Source organism: Neolamprologus multifasciatus, chromosome 4, assembly GCF_963576455.1.
Source record: "Neolamprologus multifasciatus chromosome 4, fNeoMul1.2, whole genome shotgun sequence".
NCBI lineage: Eukaryota > Metazoa > Chordata > Actinopteri > Cichliformes > Cichlidae > Neolamprologus > Neolamprologus multifasciatus.
The window spans coordinates 31,643,798-31,657,681 of NC_140442.1; the positions used below are offsets into that span (position 1 = coordinate 31,643,798).

Genomic DNA, 13,884 nt, shown 5'->3' on the forward strand with positions numbered 1-13,884 from the left:
TAGCGTCCAAAACAGCAGCGCTTTCCTTTAATCACTGTTAAAATAATTACTGGGAAAAGCTAGCGGGAGTCCTTCATCAAAGCACCTGATCAACAAACTTTGTAGTTGCTCCATCCTCTGCTGTTTGTTTTACCAGCAAAAAGTCTGCAGCAAGTCTCCAGACCTTGCATTAAAATATGCAGATGAACTGTTAAGTTCGTCTGATACTATGTTTAACTTATACAGCTTAGTAATGGCTGACAGCAGTCATCCTATTTTATAAGCGACCAGGGGTGAGTCTAAAGGGGGGCCTGGCGTCTCAATTAAATTACATTGATATTTAAAAATATAAAAGTTACAACTTTTTTCACAAGCCAATAAAAATGTATATGGGCCAGTAAAACTCTGAGCCACAGACCTGAGAGGATTTAAGGTTGGACAGTGAATTATTGTTAATATAGTTAACGTCTACACCAGGGGTCGGCAACCCTAGGCACACGTGCCACAGTTGGTATGCGAAGGATTAACTGATGGTACGACCACAGCTGGACTGGCCATTAGGCATAGCCATTAGGCCATTAGGCATCACTCTCTCTCCTGTTTCTACTTCAATCATGAAACTGATCAATGATCAGCTGATCGGCTTATCTCTCTCGTTTGTTTATCGCCCACTTTGCACCAGAAAGAGGAAACCAGCTATGTCGTGCTAAACAACAGCAGCACGTTTAAGCTTGATCAGCTGTTGTTAGAATTTATTTAATATTAATTTCTAGTATCAGCTGATGTTTGCTGGAGCCACAGCTGTAAAGCTGCTGGTCATGATGTGGGTTTGGATATGTGGTGAGAGGGAAACATGAAGATGAAACCAGGAGATGTCCTTACTGAATCATCAGAGCTGAACAGGTGATGGAGAAACAGGTTTACCTTTTAGGTGACATGGATGAGTTGAAGTTATGAACTGTTTCTGAGAGACAAATAACACCAGGATCCTTTTCTAAGTAGCTGACAGCTGGTAACTGTGCAGGGGCGGGTCTAGCAAAGTTTTGCCAGGGGGCCAGGTAGGGCATTAACAGGGAGAGGGGGGCACAAATACTTTCTTATTCTGATTTAAAATGTCTCGCTTTTATTAAATAATTATCTGAATCTTACGACCAAAGTTTTTATCTGATGTAAAATGTATAGAAATCATACATATAACATCGAAGCAGCTGGAATCCACAGCTGTCTGTGTTCATGGAGCTGCATTTTCACCTGCTGGACATCACTACCTGACAAGTTTAACTGTCCTCAGAACATTGCAGAGGCCTATTGACAGTATTTGGCTCTACATATCTGTGTGAGCAGATTTTCTCTCACATGAGTCCTCAGGTTTGAATGCTGGACACTCGGAGACCTGTGTCTCTGAGTGGGAGACCAGAGATCACATTAACATGTGTGTCTCTGTGTTAACAAACATGCCATATTGGCCCAGTTTATTTTTCTTATCATTGTTGTGAGGAGACCATAAATAGCATTTGCATTTTCTGTTGTACAGTTCATTTGCTGTTATGGAGAAAAAGTCTTTTTTTTTGTTTCAAAATAGCTGATAACTATTCGCTGATAGCTGCCAACATCTGTGAACAAATATAATTCTATAAAGTTGTTCTATATAGTGAGTAACTGTTAATATAGAGCGTTATTACATTTATTGCTAATGCAATCATATGGCACACTGACTTCTGAGGAAATTTTAAATGGCACTCGTCATCAGAAAGGTTGCCGACCCCTGGTCTACACCATCATAACATCTTTTTTTTTCAGCAGCATCAAACCACCAAATGTTGATATGCTCGCTTATCTTCATTGTAACCATCACATTCTCTTTTAAAGGCTTACAGACACAAATGTACTCATTCACGTGCACACCTTAACACACAGAAACACAACTACAAAAAGTCATAAAGCCTTCTAAGAAGAAAGAGTAAAATGATTTTTATGCTTTAGTTTAGATTGTGTATTTACTTTATTTAGTTTTAGTTTGAGTCTACTAGACAGTATTTTATATATTTTGGTATTTAAGAAAATCGTTTCTTTAGAAATTTAATATGGCACATAAATAAGCATTTGCTTTTTGTTTTGTTTATTGACAAATGAACGGCAGATGAAACAAAAACCATAGCGATTTCTAAAATGAAAACCAGTGAGCTGTTCACTGGTTTCCAATGCCTGACTAAAGCTGGCAAGGAAACAAAAAAAAAATGTCTGCAGTTTGTGGAAAATTGTTGAAAAAAATAGCCTGGAGAAATAGTTTGTTGCTTTATAAGAAAGCCCTCCGCAAAGCCAGAACAGCTTACTACTCATCACTGATTGAAGAAAATAAGAACAACCCCAGGTTTCTCTTCAGCACTGTAGCCAGGCTGACAAAAAGTCAGAGCTCTTTTGAGCCAACCATCCCTTTAACGTTAACTAGTGATGACTTCATGAACTTCTTCACAAATAAAATTTTTATCATTAGAGAAAAAATTACCAATAATCATCCCACAGATGTAATATTATCTACAGCTACTCTTAGTACCATTGATGTTAAGTTAGACTCTTTTTTTCCAATCGATCTTTCTGAGTTAACTTCAATAATTACTTCCTCCAAACCATCAACGTGTCTTTTAGACCCCATTCCTACAAAACTGCTCAAAGAAGTCCTGCCATTGATTAATTCTTCGATCTTATATATGATCAACCTATCTCTAATAATCGGCTATGTACCACAGGCCTTCAAGGTGGCTGCAGTTAAACCTTTACTCAAAAAGCCATCTCTAGACCCAGCAGTCTTAGCTAATTATAGGCCAATCTCCAACCTTCCTTTATATCAAACATCCTTGAAAGAGTAGTTGTCAAACAGCTAACAGATCATCTGCAGAGGAATGGTTTATTTGAAGAGTTTCAGTCAGGTTTCAGAGTTCATCACAGCACAGAAACAGCTTTAGTGAAGGTTACAAATGATCTTCTTATGGCCTCTGACAGTGGACTCATCTCTGTGCTTGTCCTTCTTGACCTTAGTGCAGCATTCGATACTGTTGACCATAATATCCTATTAGAGCGATTAGAACATGCTGTAGGTATTACAGGTATTGCACTGCAGTGGTTTGTATCATATCTATCTAATAGACTCCAATTTGTGCATGTAAATGGAGAGTCCTCTTCACACACTGAGGTTAATTATGGAGTTCCACAGGGTTCGGTGCTAGGACCAATTCTGTTTACAATATACATGCTTCCCCTAGGCAGCATCATTAGAAGACATAGCATACATTTTCACTGCTATGCAGATGACACCCAGCTCTATCTGTCCATGAACCCAGATAACACACACCAATTAGTTAAACTACAGGAATGTCTTAAAGACATAAAGACCTGGATGGCCACTAACTTTCTGCTTCTTAACTCAGATAAAACTGAGGTCATTGTACTCGGTGCTGAAAAGCTTAGAAATATGGTATCTAAGCAGATTCTTACTCTGGATGGCATTACCTTGGCCTCCAGTAACACTGTGAGGAACCTTGGAGTCATTTTTGACCAAGATATGTCCTTCAACGCACATATTAAACAAATATGTAAGACTGCGTTCTTCCATTTGCGCAACATCTCTAAAATTAGAAATATTCTGTCTCAGAGTGACGCTGAAAAACTAGTTCATGCATTTATTACCTCCAGGCTGGACTACTGTAATTCATTATTATCAGGATGTCCAAAAAACTCACTGAAAAGCCTTCAGCTAATCCAAAATGCTGCAGCAAGAGTACTGACAGGGACTAGAAAGAGAGAGCATATTTCTCCTGTTTTGGCTTCCCTTCATTGGCTTCCTGTTAAATCCAGAATTGAATTCAAAATCCTGCTCCTCACATACAAGGTCTTAAATAATCAGGCCCCATCTTATCTTAATGACCTTGTAGTACCATATCACCCTATTAGAGCACTTCGCTCCCGCTCTGCAGGCCTACTTGCTGTTCCTAGAGTATTTAAAAGTAGAATGGGAGGGAGAGCCTTCAGTTTTCAGGCCCCTCTTCTGTGGAACCAGCTTCCAGTTTGGATTCAGGAGACAGACACTATCTCTACTTTTAAGATTAGGCTTAAAACCTTCCTTTTTGCTAAAGCATATAGTTAGGGCTGGACCAGGTGACCCTGAATCCTCCCTTAGTTATGCTGCAATAGATGTAGGCTGCCGGGGGATTCCCATGATGCATTGAGTTTTTCCTTTCCAGTCACCTTTCTCACTCACTATGTATTAACTGACCTCTCTGTATTGAATCGTATCTGTTATTAATCTCTGTCTCTCTTCCACAGCATGTCTTTATCCTGTCTTCCTTCTCTCACCCCAACCGGTCGCAGCAGATGGCCCCGCCCCTCCCTGAGCCTGGTTCTGCCGGAGGTTTCTTCCTGTTAAAAGGGAGTTTTTCCTTCCCACTGTCGCCAAAGTGCTTGCTCATAGGGGGTCATATGATTGTTGGGTTTTTCTCTGTATCTATGAAGCGCCTTGAGGCGACTTTTGTTGTGATTTGGTGCTATATAAATAAAATTGAATTGAATTGAATTGAATTCATTTGAAAGAAGTTTGTCTTTTTCCTCTTTTGAATATTTATTATTGCTAATTAATAAGATAAAAGTATTTTTTATCTGATTACTCAATTAATCGATGGAATAATTGACAGATGAATGGATTAGTACAATAATTCGTAGCTGCAGCCCTGTCGTAAACAGCAGCTGAGGGAATAAGGATCTGTGGAAGTTTCAGAAACAATGCTAACAGATGCTAACGCTGCTTAGCTAATGACCCAGCATAAAACTGAAAAATGCGACTTACCTTGCAACACAGACGGTACGGCATTATCAAACTCATCCATGTTTTGACAAAAGTCCTTTAGCTTGGTTCCTGAAGCCTCTGCTCACAACACCTAACCCACAGAACCTGTGGATAAAATCTCACAGCTGGAGTAAGATCATTTAGCTAAAGTGATAATGTTAGCTAGCTTGTTAACTAGTAGCCCACACAAAATGCGACTTTATCTTAATACCACCATTGGACTATAGTATTTTTCACAAAATTAAATAATTAACTTTAAGGCTGACTCTCCTACACCAAAACACATAAATTCCGATGTTAGGAAATGGTCTTACACTCCTTCCCTCTTCTTTAACTCTACAGGCCTGACCAGAGAGCAAGTGGTGGTTGCCATGGTAATGGGAGTGCCTGCAAAAAGGTCATCTCTATATAAGGAGATGTCCAGAGAACTGCAGAAGAAGAAACGTGAACCAATATCAGACCTGATGCCACCGTCAACTCTTTCGACTAATCATGTCAACGTTCTGTTTCAGTGACCGCACTAAAAGTGTATACTGTCTGGGTGTGGTGCTCTTTGTTCTTTTGGGCTCTCCTGAGTGAGCAAAGAGACACGGCAGCTGTTTTTAACTTGAACCTTGAATTGTGGAATAAATTTAAGAAAATACACTTTGAACATATTTGTCTTCGGTCTCTCAAAAATGAACCCAAGAATGGCTGTAAACAGGATTTTTGAGTTTTTAACTCATTCTTTCACCACATTAAACAGATGCACTCTCTGGATTTGACCAATGGAAGCCCACCAAGAGGATGGAGGATCCGCACAACATCCCGCTCTTTAGGATCATAACATTTTGGTCTATCAGTCTATGCCAACTGTAGTACTACAACAACAACCAGCACTGTGGAAATATCAACTGGTGCATCGTTGCCTGAAGCACAGGAACCTCAGGTGGTTGACATCCCGGTCATGGTAACTGTTACACTAATTAAATAAAATGTATTGTGACTCCTAATGATGAATCTACCCATGCCTAACTCCTCTTATTTGGTCCCTGTATTACTTTTACTCAATTTCTGCATTTTTAAACAAGGGTGTAATGAGATCTTGTGATATTGTACCACCTCATTATTTCCTCATATTGAGTTAAGTGCTTGGCACTGTTATTAAATTACAGATCCTGTGATCTGATGTGATATCGCTCTTTGGTTGGATTGTAAATCACCAGGATTAAATAAAAAATAAATAAGTAGACAGAACAGCAGTTCAGTCTAAAGAGGAGAAGGTGGCAGCTATGCTGCAGCTGTCAAAAGTTTTAGAACGCCTCAAAGTTTTTATTGAAAATTACGCAGTTTAATGTCTCATTGCACTCTGAAATGAACGAATAGTACAAACAACCAGTTGGAGGTTAAAAAAAAAAGAAGCAAAGGTTGCTTTGCTTTCATTCTTCTGTCCAGTTCATCCCAAACCAGCTCGATGGGGTTTAAGTCTGGAGACTGTGTTGGACACTCCAGGTTTTCAAGCTCACCATCTTGTTCTTTTTTCCTGAGGTAGTTCTGACATAGGTTGGATTTAAGTTTTGGATGAACCCTTGACCAACTAGACACATACCAGAGGGTCCTGCATGGTGCTGCAGGATGCTGTTGTAGCTGTTTTGGTTCAGGGAGCCTCTCACTCTGTACGAGTCACCGACCCTGGATTCAGCAAACAGCCTCAGACCATCACACTTCCCCCTCCATTTTTGATAGTTGATGCCACACACTGTGGAACCATCCTTTCACCTACTCGACGGCGTACAAAGATCCTGCATGATTTCAAATGTTGATCCATGAGTCCATAATACCTTCTTCCAGTCTTCAGCAGTCCAATGGTGGTGTTTCATGGCCCAGCCAGGCCTCTTTGTCCTATTCTGAAGTCTGGCTTTCTTGCTGCAACTCATCCTGTCAAACCTGCAGCTTGAAGTTTTCTCTTCACAGCTGAAACTGAGACTTGCTCACTACAACCACTATTAAGCTGCTTGAAGCTGTTGTCCTGTGAGCCGCCATCACACAAGCTGTTAACTCTCAGAAACTTGTCCTCTGGTTCACTCGTGTCTTTGGGTCTGCAGACCTCTTCCTGTCACAGTTTGTTTCTGAGCCTTTGGATGGTGAAGGAAACTGGACTCACTGACACCTTGACTTTGTTTGCAGTTTCTCTGTAGGACAGACCGACATTTATAAGTGTTATGATGGTCAGTCTCTCTTCCATTGTTTTCCTTTGCTCACCATTTGTGTACCAACACACTACTTTCTGCAGTACAATACTGTTCAACTGATGCTTACTAGGGTATGGCACCACAGTGTGTTCCAACACTGCTTTTATGCAGACAGAGGGGGAAGTAATCCAGAAAAGTTGAAACACCTGTAGGAATTAGTAGCTCCAGCTTTCAAGACTTGATAAACCTCCACTGCTGCAGAACAGCTTTAAATTGTTAATTCATTTTGTTCCCCTGAAAAGGGCATCTTTGTATAATTCTAAATGTATATTATGTTTTAGTTTTGAAACGAGCCCAAACTTTTTTCTGTCTGTACTGAAACCTCTAGCACACATCCCTGTGGATTCTTTTCCCCAGCGTCTTTCCCCCACTGAAAAGAACTATGAAGGCAACACTAACCATTAAACAGGTTTTAGAGGCAGAGCATTCTGTAGCTTTGCCTAAATTACAAACCGCCATTAAAACAGCTCATGTGTTGGTCCAACATGTCTTTCTCAGTAACAGACTTTCAGTAGATATAATTTCTGAGAAAGGCCCAGAGCTTTATTTGCAAGTTTGGAAAGCTTTCTATGGGGCACTACGAGCAAAGATTAATATAAACTCTTTCCATTTCCATTTCACCACAATCCAGAGATTAAATGGAAAGGTGGTCCTATGTTGTATCCTCCTTCCATGAATAGAATACACTCATATGAACTTTTCAGCTACCTTTTGCGGTTTCTCTCAGATATAAAACTCCATTGTTTCTCTCTCAAGAAAGAAGCAGCTGTCTCCTCAGTCAAACAACATTGTAACACGAAAGCTACTGTGTGTGTCCAACATACACAGTCTGACACAGCAGTTTCAATTTACACAGGTTTTTTATTTTGCTTTGCACACTTCCCAGCTTCAAAGATGTGGCCCTCGGCTTTATGGCTGTCACCAGAACACTGCCACTTCTTGGCTGTCAATCACAGCTTCTTTTATCCCCACACAACTCATCCCCATGCTTTTCAGACTAGTACTGAGGTGCTAGTCTGAATCCCCTAAAGAACCAGTAATTCATGCAGCTCCTTTAATGTGCAAGTATTGAATAAGGTGTTCTGGTCAATATCTTTTACGCATGCTAACTCGGGAGATGATCTGAAACAGTGCCTGTGCCAGACTTCTTGCAAAATTGCTGCACAGGGGTACCACCAACAAATAATATCAGACCTTATGTGGCTGACCGTTAGGTTAAAATAAGCTGAGATGCCTTTTCAGCACAAATGACAAGTTTCTCTCTCCAGTGTGTCATACTAGCCTGTGCCTAATTATCACAAAGGACTGTTCTGCCTCAGCACACACCATGTGACCCTTAATGTTTATTTCTTAAACCAAGGTTGAGTGTAGAGTGTCACCAGAAGACTGCTCCAATGGAAAATATTCCTTGGAGTTAATCACAGGAAGTGGCAGGGTCTCCTGAAAATGCCCTGTGGATTTCTCCTCCCTGGTAGCAGTGTTGGACAGCCTCAGCACAGATACCACAAGTCGTTCCCAGTCATAAGCGCTGCCCCACCAGCTTATTAAACTCAGCCCAATCCATCCCAAGAAACAAGGGGTGACCAAGAAAGGAGCTAACCACTGCCCCAACTCTATACATTTTGACCTAACACCACTGGATATTTGTGAAAGTCACTATGTACACACCTAATTCCCACCCAACAACAACCCAGGCTGAAGCAAGGTTTGGTAGAGTCCACCATAGCCTATTGTGTACCACACCTTGGCACCTTACCAGAACTTTGTACGTCCTTCCAGTCTGGGCCGGCCACAAGGATCCCACCTCTATGAGCTGACACTCCCTGCAGAAGAGTTCGGGCTGCGTGCACTTCCAGCTCTCCTGCGCTGATGTTTGCACAAATTCACGTGAGTCAGGAGCAACACCTGTTCCCACTGAAATCTGAGGAGAAAAACAGTGCGGAGAGTGTTAGTGTGAGGCATCCATGCCAGATTGTGGGGGTCAGGATGTTTCTTCCTCTGCGCCAGGCCACCATGCTGCTAAGTGGTCCTCTGGAAAGGTCACGGCCCTCTCCAACACACCAACTCCACTCCAGTCACCAGGAGCCTCATCATCTGCTCAAGGACCACTAGCTCCAGTATAGGCAATGACTCCTCCAATGGTTGTGGCTATGTGGCTATGTGGCTGCTGCTTCCTACAGCCTCTGGGCATACTCAGAAACCTTCAGGCCCCTGTTGTGGCCTGAAACATGTTAAGAAATGACTGTGGGTCATCCACCTTGCCCATCCTGTGAAATGTGGTGGACATGGTTGGAGAGAGCGGTGGCGGGTGAGCTAAGCATCAGGGTCTACTTTACAATATAAAGTGCCTTGAGGCAACTGCAGTTGAGATTTGGTGCTGTATAAATAAAATTGAACTGAATTTTCAAAGCTCTCCAGAGATGGTTAATTGGGATGAAGTCTTGGCTCTGGCTGGACCTGTCAAAGACATTCACAGAGTGGTCCCAAAGCTATTCCGTTGTTATTTTGGCTCTGAGGTTATGGTTATTGTTTTATTAGACAATGAATAATGTATGTCTTTGTACATGCTTGCCATGCATATTCATCTTTATTTATGGTACATTATCACCCTATTAGAGTACTTAGCTCTCACACTGCAGGCTTACTTCGAATAGAATAGAATAGAATAGAATAGAATAGAATAGAATAATCCTTTAATTGTCCCACAAGGGGAAATTTGGTTGTATCAGCAGCAAAAAAAACAAAAAACCCACATGTAAAACAGAACAGAAACACAATTTTTACATATTTACATCATGGACAATAGTTACCAAAGCAGAGTACTGTACAGTTATTAAAATTAGAATACAGATAAGCGGCAAATCCAGATTGCAGTGTGCGAGGGAGCTTGTTGTCCCTAGAGTATTTAAAAGTAGAATGGGAGGGAGAGCCTTCAGTTTTCAGGCCCCTCTTCTGTGGAACCAGCTTCCAGTTTGGATTCAGGAGACAGACACTATCTCTACTTTCAAGATTAGGCTTCAAACTTTCCTTTTTGCTAAAGCATATAGTTAGGGCTGGACCAGGTGACCCTGAATCCTCCCTTAGTTATGCTGCAATAGACGTAGGCTGCCGGGGGATTCCCATGATGCACTGAGTTTTTCCTTTCCAGTCACCTTTCTCACTCACTATGTGTTAACAGACCTCTCTGCATTGAATCATATCTGTTATTAATCTCTGTCTTTCTTCCACAGCATGTCTTTATCCTGTCTTCCTTCTCTCACCCCAACCAATCACAGCAGATGGCCCCGCCCCTCCCTGAGCCTGGTTCTGCTGGAGGTTTCTTCCTGTTAAAAGGGAGTTTTTCCTTCCCACTGTCGCCAAAGTGCTTGCTCATAGGGGGTCATATGATTGTTGGGTTTTTCTCTGTACCTATAAAGCGCCTTGAGGCGACTTTTGTTGTGATTTGGCGCTATATAAATAAAATTGAATTGAATTGATTGTTTTCTGGAATCACCTTGAAGCAGTTAAAAAGTCTTTTTCCATGGCCCCACCGAACTCATCCCACATCAAAGTTTTGTTTGAGCCACTGTCCGAGTTGCATCCCGCTTGGCCTCCCATGTACCTCTAACTCTAACTCCAAAGTCCTATAGGCTAACCGTGAGCACTGATGTCACTTAGCAGGACAATGGAGTCTCCAGGTGGAGCACCCAATGAGGGTTTCTACAGACAAAAACATAGATGTGCCATGGGCTTCCTAATGTGAAAGTGGAAACTAAAGCTCTTTGCTCTTTCAAAGAGAAAACCTATTCACTGGTACAGATGTGTTAATAACACCTGGGCCAAATCAAAACCAAAGAAATATAAGCTTTCACTGTTCACATCAACTCAGTGGATAGAAACAAAGTTCACCAGGGAAGATACAAAGGATAATAGTTTGCCGTTTCTGGACTGTGCTGTGCACATTGAGGAAAACGGAAACCTCAACAGTGAAGTTTACTGGAAGCCCACATACACAGACCAATACCATCTCTTTGCTTCCAACCACCCTCTGGAACACAAACTTGGAGTAATCGGGAATCTGCAACACTGGGTAGAAATGTTCCTCCTAATCCAGAAGGGAAGGAAAAGGAACAAACACATAAAGAAAGCTCTTAAAGCATGTTTATCCCAATTAGGCTTCCATCAAATTAGCAAAGATGCACAGTAAAGAAGCTGAGACACCAATTAAGGAGAAACAGAATGGCAAACAAAACAACATTGGCATCCCTTATGGGGCAAGTTTTTCAGAGAAACTCAGGCAAATATTCTCCAAGCATGACATCCCAGTGCACTCCAAGCCTAGCTACACACTGAGACAAAAACTGGTTTATCCCAAAACTCCAAAAAACAAACGAAACAATGTAGTAGAAGAGCCACCTCGACGGGACAAGACTCAGATGCACAAGGTCACTCTTTTGAGGACACCATTGTTCTCATTTTAGATAGCATGAAAGAAGAGTGACAGAAGCCTACTTCGGTCTATGGTGAACAATCATTCTTGAATAGAAGGGGCGGTTTATGACACCAACTGTCTGCCACCTACAATCTAGTTTAGAGATCTTTCCCCAGGCGCCTTGACGCCCACTCACATTTTGTGTCAGTTGATCTCAATAGATCACATGATAGAGAGAGGCAAGTCTCACAATGGCTTCACCGGAAAGCTTTGCTGATAATGACAACAACCTTTTTCACACCTTGGCTCAGGTAATGAGGCACATGATCAATAGTATGTCAAGGACCGTCTTAAGGGACAAATCCCATTGTTGCTCCCACTAAATATCTGGGAATCTCCAGTATTTGGTTATTGTTATTTATATTGTCCTCTGTGTCCACTCTTCGTGTTATTGTTTGTTCTAGTACAATGTGATCACTGTTTTTGTCCTTGTCACATGACTAAATAGTGTCTCTAACACACTAACTTGTGTGTAACACCAACCTGCCAGAGTGTCTGCAGGTGGAAATTAGTCCAAGACTATAATCTGGGATATTTACATTTGTTAAAATGTTCATTAACATGTATTGTCCCTCTTTCTAAATAAAATAAAATAAATAAATTGAACAGAAGAAGCTTCTCGGATGAGAGGTGAAACATCTTCAAGTAACTTGAAGTCCAGTTGCCTTTCTTTTCAAGGTCCTAGGAGCATTGAGGTGTTGGTTTTTGTTTATCTCTAAATTTTGTTTTTCATTGACTTTTAGCTAATACAAAATCAAATACTGTGGAAACTAAGTCTGGCTTTTTACCAGGGAAAACATATCATTAGCTTCTGAAACAATGTCAAGGGCTAACAATATAAACTGAATCTAAAACACACATTGATTTTACGTGTGATTTTCAGCACCAGGAGTGCTGGTTGAGCATGTAGGAAAGACAAGAATCAAAGATGGCGGGTATAATTAACAATGAGTAGAAAGAAAAAGGAGAGTAAACAACCAGAGCAGTGAGAAGTAAGAGCATGAGAAAGAAGAACGAACTGAGCAGGAAGGAGATAACAAGAGGGATAAGAGTGAACATGTGATTGTAAAAGGGAAAGACAAGCTTTCTAGTTTTTCTCCATGTCAGTCAAAGCACCACACACACACACCGAGCGACAGAGAGAGAAGCTTAGTATTTGACATGATCACCATAAATGGGTGACAACGTCTCACTTAACAGTATATCTCTATCTCTCCTTTCCTTCCCCTTCACTCGGCATCTACAAACACCTAATCATGCTGCCTGCTCTATCATTTCTCTCATTATCACTTTCTCTCTTCTTCCTCAGACTTTGTCTATATAGACCACTTCCTCATGCCCTGTCTCACCCTCTCAAACTGTTTGTACACCTTTTATTTGGTTTAGATCAGGGTTGGCTTACGCTCACACCACAAATGAACTGCTCTGGAGATCATTTGGAACCATGCCATGACCACCTCCTCCAAAAGGTCTATGTGCAGATGTGAAAACAATAATCGCACATGGATGGTGACCAAAACAAACACAACAATGGGTAAAACAAAACAAAGTATGATTTAAACAGACCAAACATGGCAGGTGTCAAAATACTAAAAGGCTGAAACTCCATGATAATATTCCCCCACCAACCTCCCAAAAAGTACCAATTTCTTTTAATTTAAAGACGCAAAGAAGTAAAATGTTCAGTTTGAATGCTTAGAAAAAATCTAAACACATATGGCTTTTAAAAAATAAAGACCAATTCCAAAAATGTATTATTTGTAGATTAAACTACTGTACTTGGGGATCTTATTGTTTCATCCTACATAGTGGTTATGACACTCAGTAGTCCTCTGCTTCCTCCTTCCAGTTACCATATGGTCCGAGGGTGCTGGACTTGGGGTGAAACCCTTCATGCATTGTAAGGAGCTTTCTTGTCTTGGCTTCCATCCTGTCACGGCCGAGGCTGACTCAAAAGAAAAAGGACTGAAATGCATGACACAGAGAACGTTTAAGTGACAACGTTTATGTTTCACAAAAAGTGTAAGCGAACAAAACTAGAAAACTGAGTCTTGTCTTTAACTTGTGCTAAGAACAAACACCAAAACTAAGGGGCGCTTATGCGACCTGAGCTATGTAAACAATCAGTGATTTTTCAACTGTGGAAACTGCAGTTCTGTGGTTTGGGCCAAAGGGAGAGTCAGACTGGATGGCTGGGTCCTGGGAAGGGGTCAGAGTCAGGGAAACTAGAGTACATATGTTTAGGTATGGTCCCGGAGGAATACTGGCAGCTATTTGTTCTGAATAGTCCTTTGCAGAGGAGTGTGGCCTTGAGCTCCCAATTCAAACATTCTGTCTGGCCATTAGTCTGCAGGTGGTACCCAGAG

At 41.2% G+C, this 13,884-nt stretch overlaps 1 protein-coding gene across 2 annotated transcripts in view; it reads right to left on the reverse strand.

Annotated features, from left to right (window-relative positions):
• Positions 1–13,884, reverse strand: part of LOC146520858 (junction plakoglobin a-like) — a 96,848-nt gene that overhangs the window by 63,337 nt on the left and 19,627 nt on the right. The window contains exon 2 of one of the 2 annotated variants that reach the window (XM_085155612.1): positions 8,804–8,968. The exons of the other annotated variant lie outside the window; for it this stretch is intronic. The gene's annotated coding sequence lies outside the window, so the exon portion shown is untranslated. The remainder of the gene's footprint in view (positions 1–8,803; positions 8,969–13,884) is intronic. 2 annotated transcript variants of the gene reach the window in all.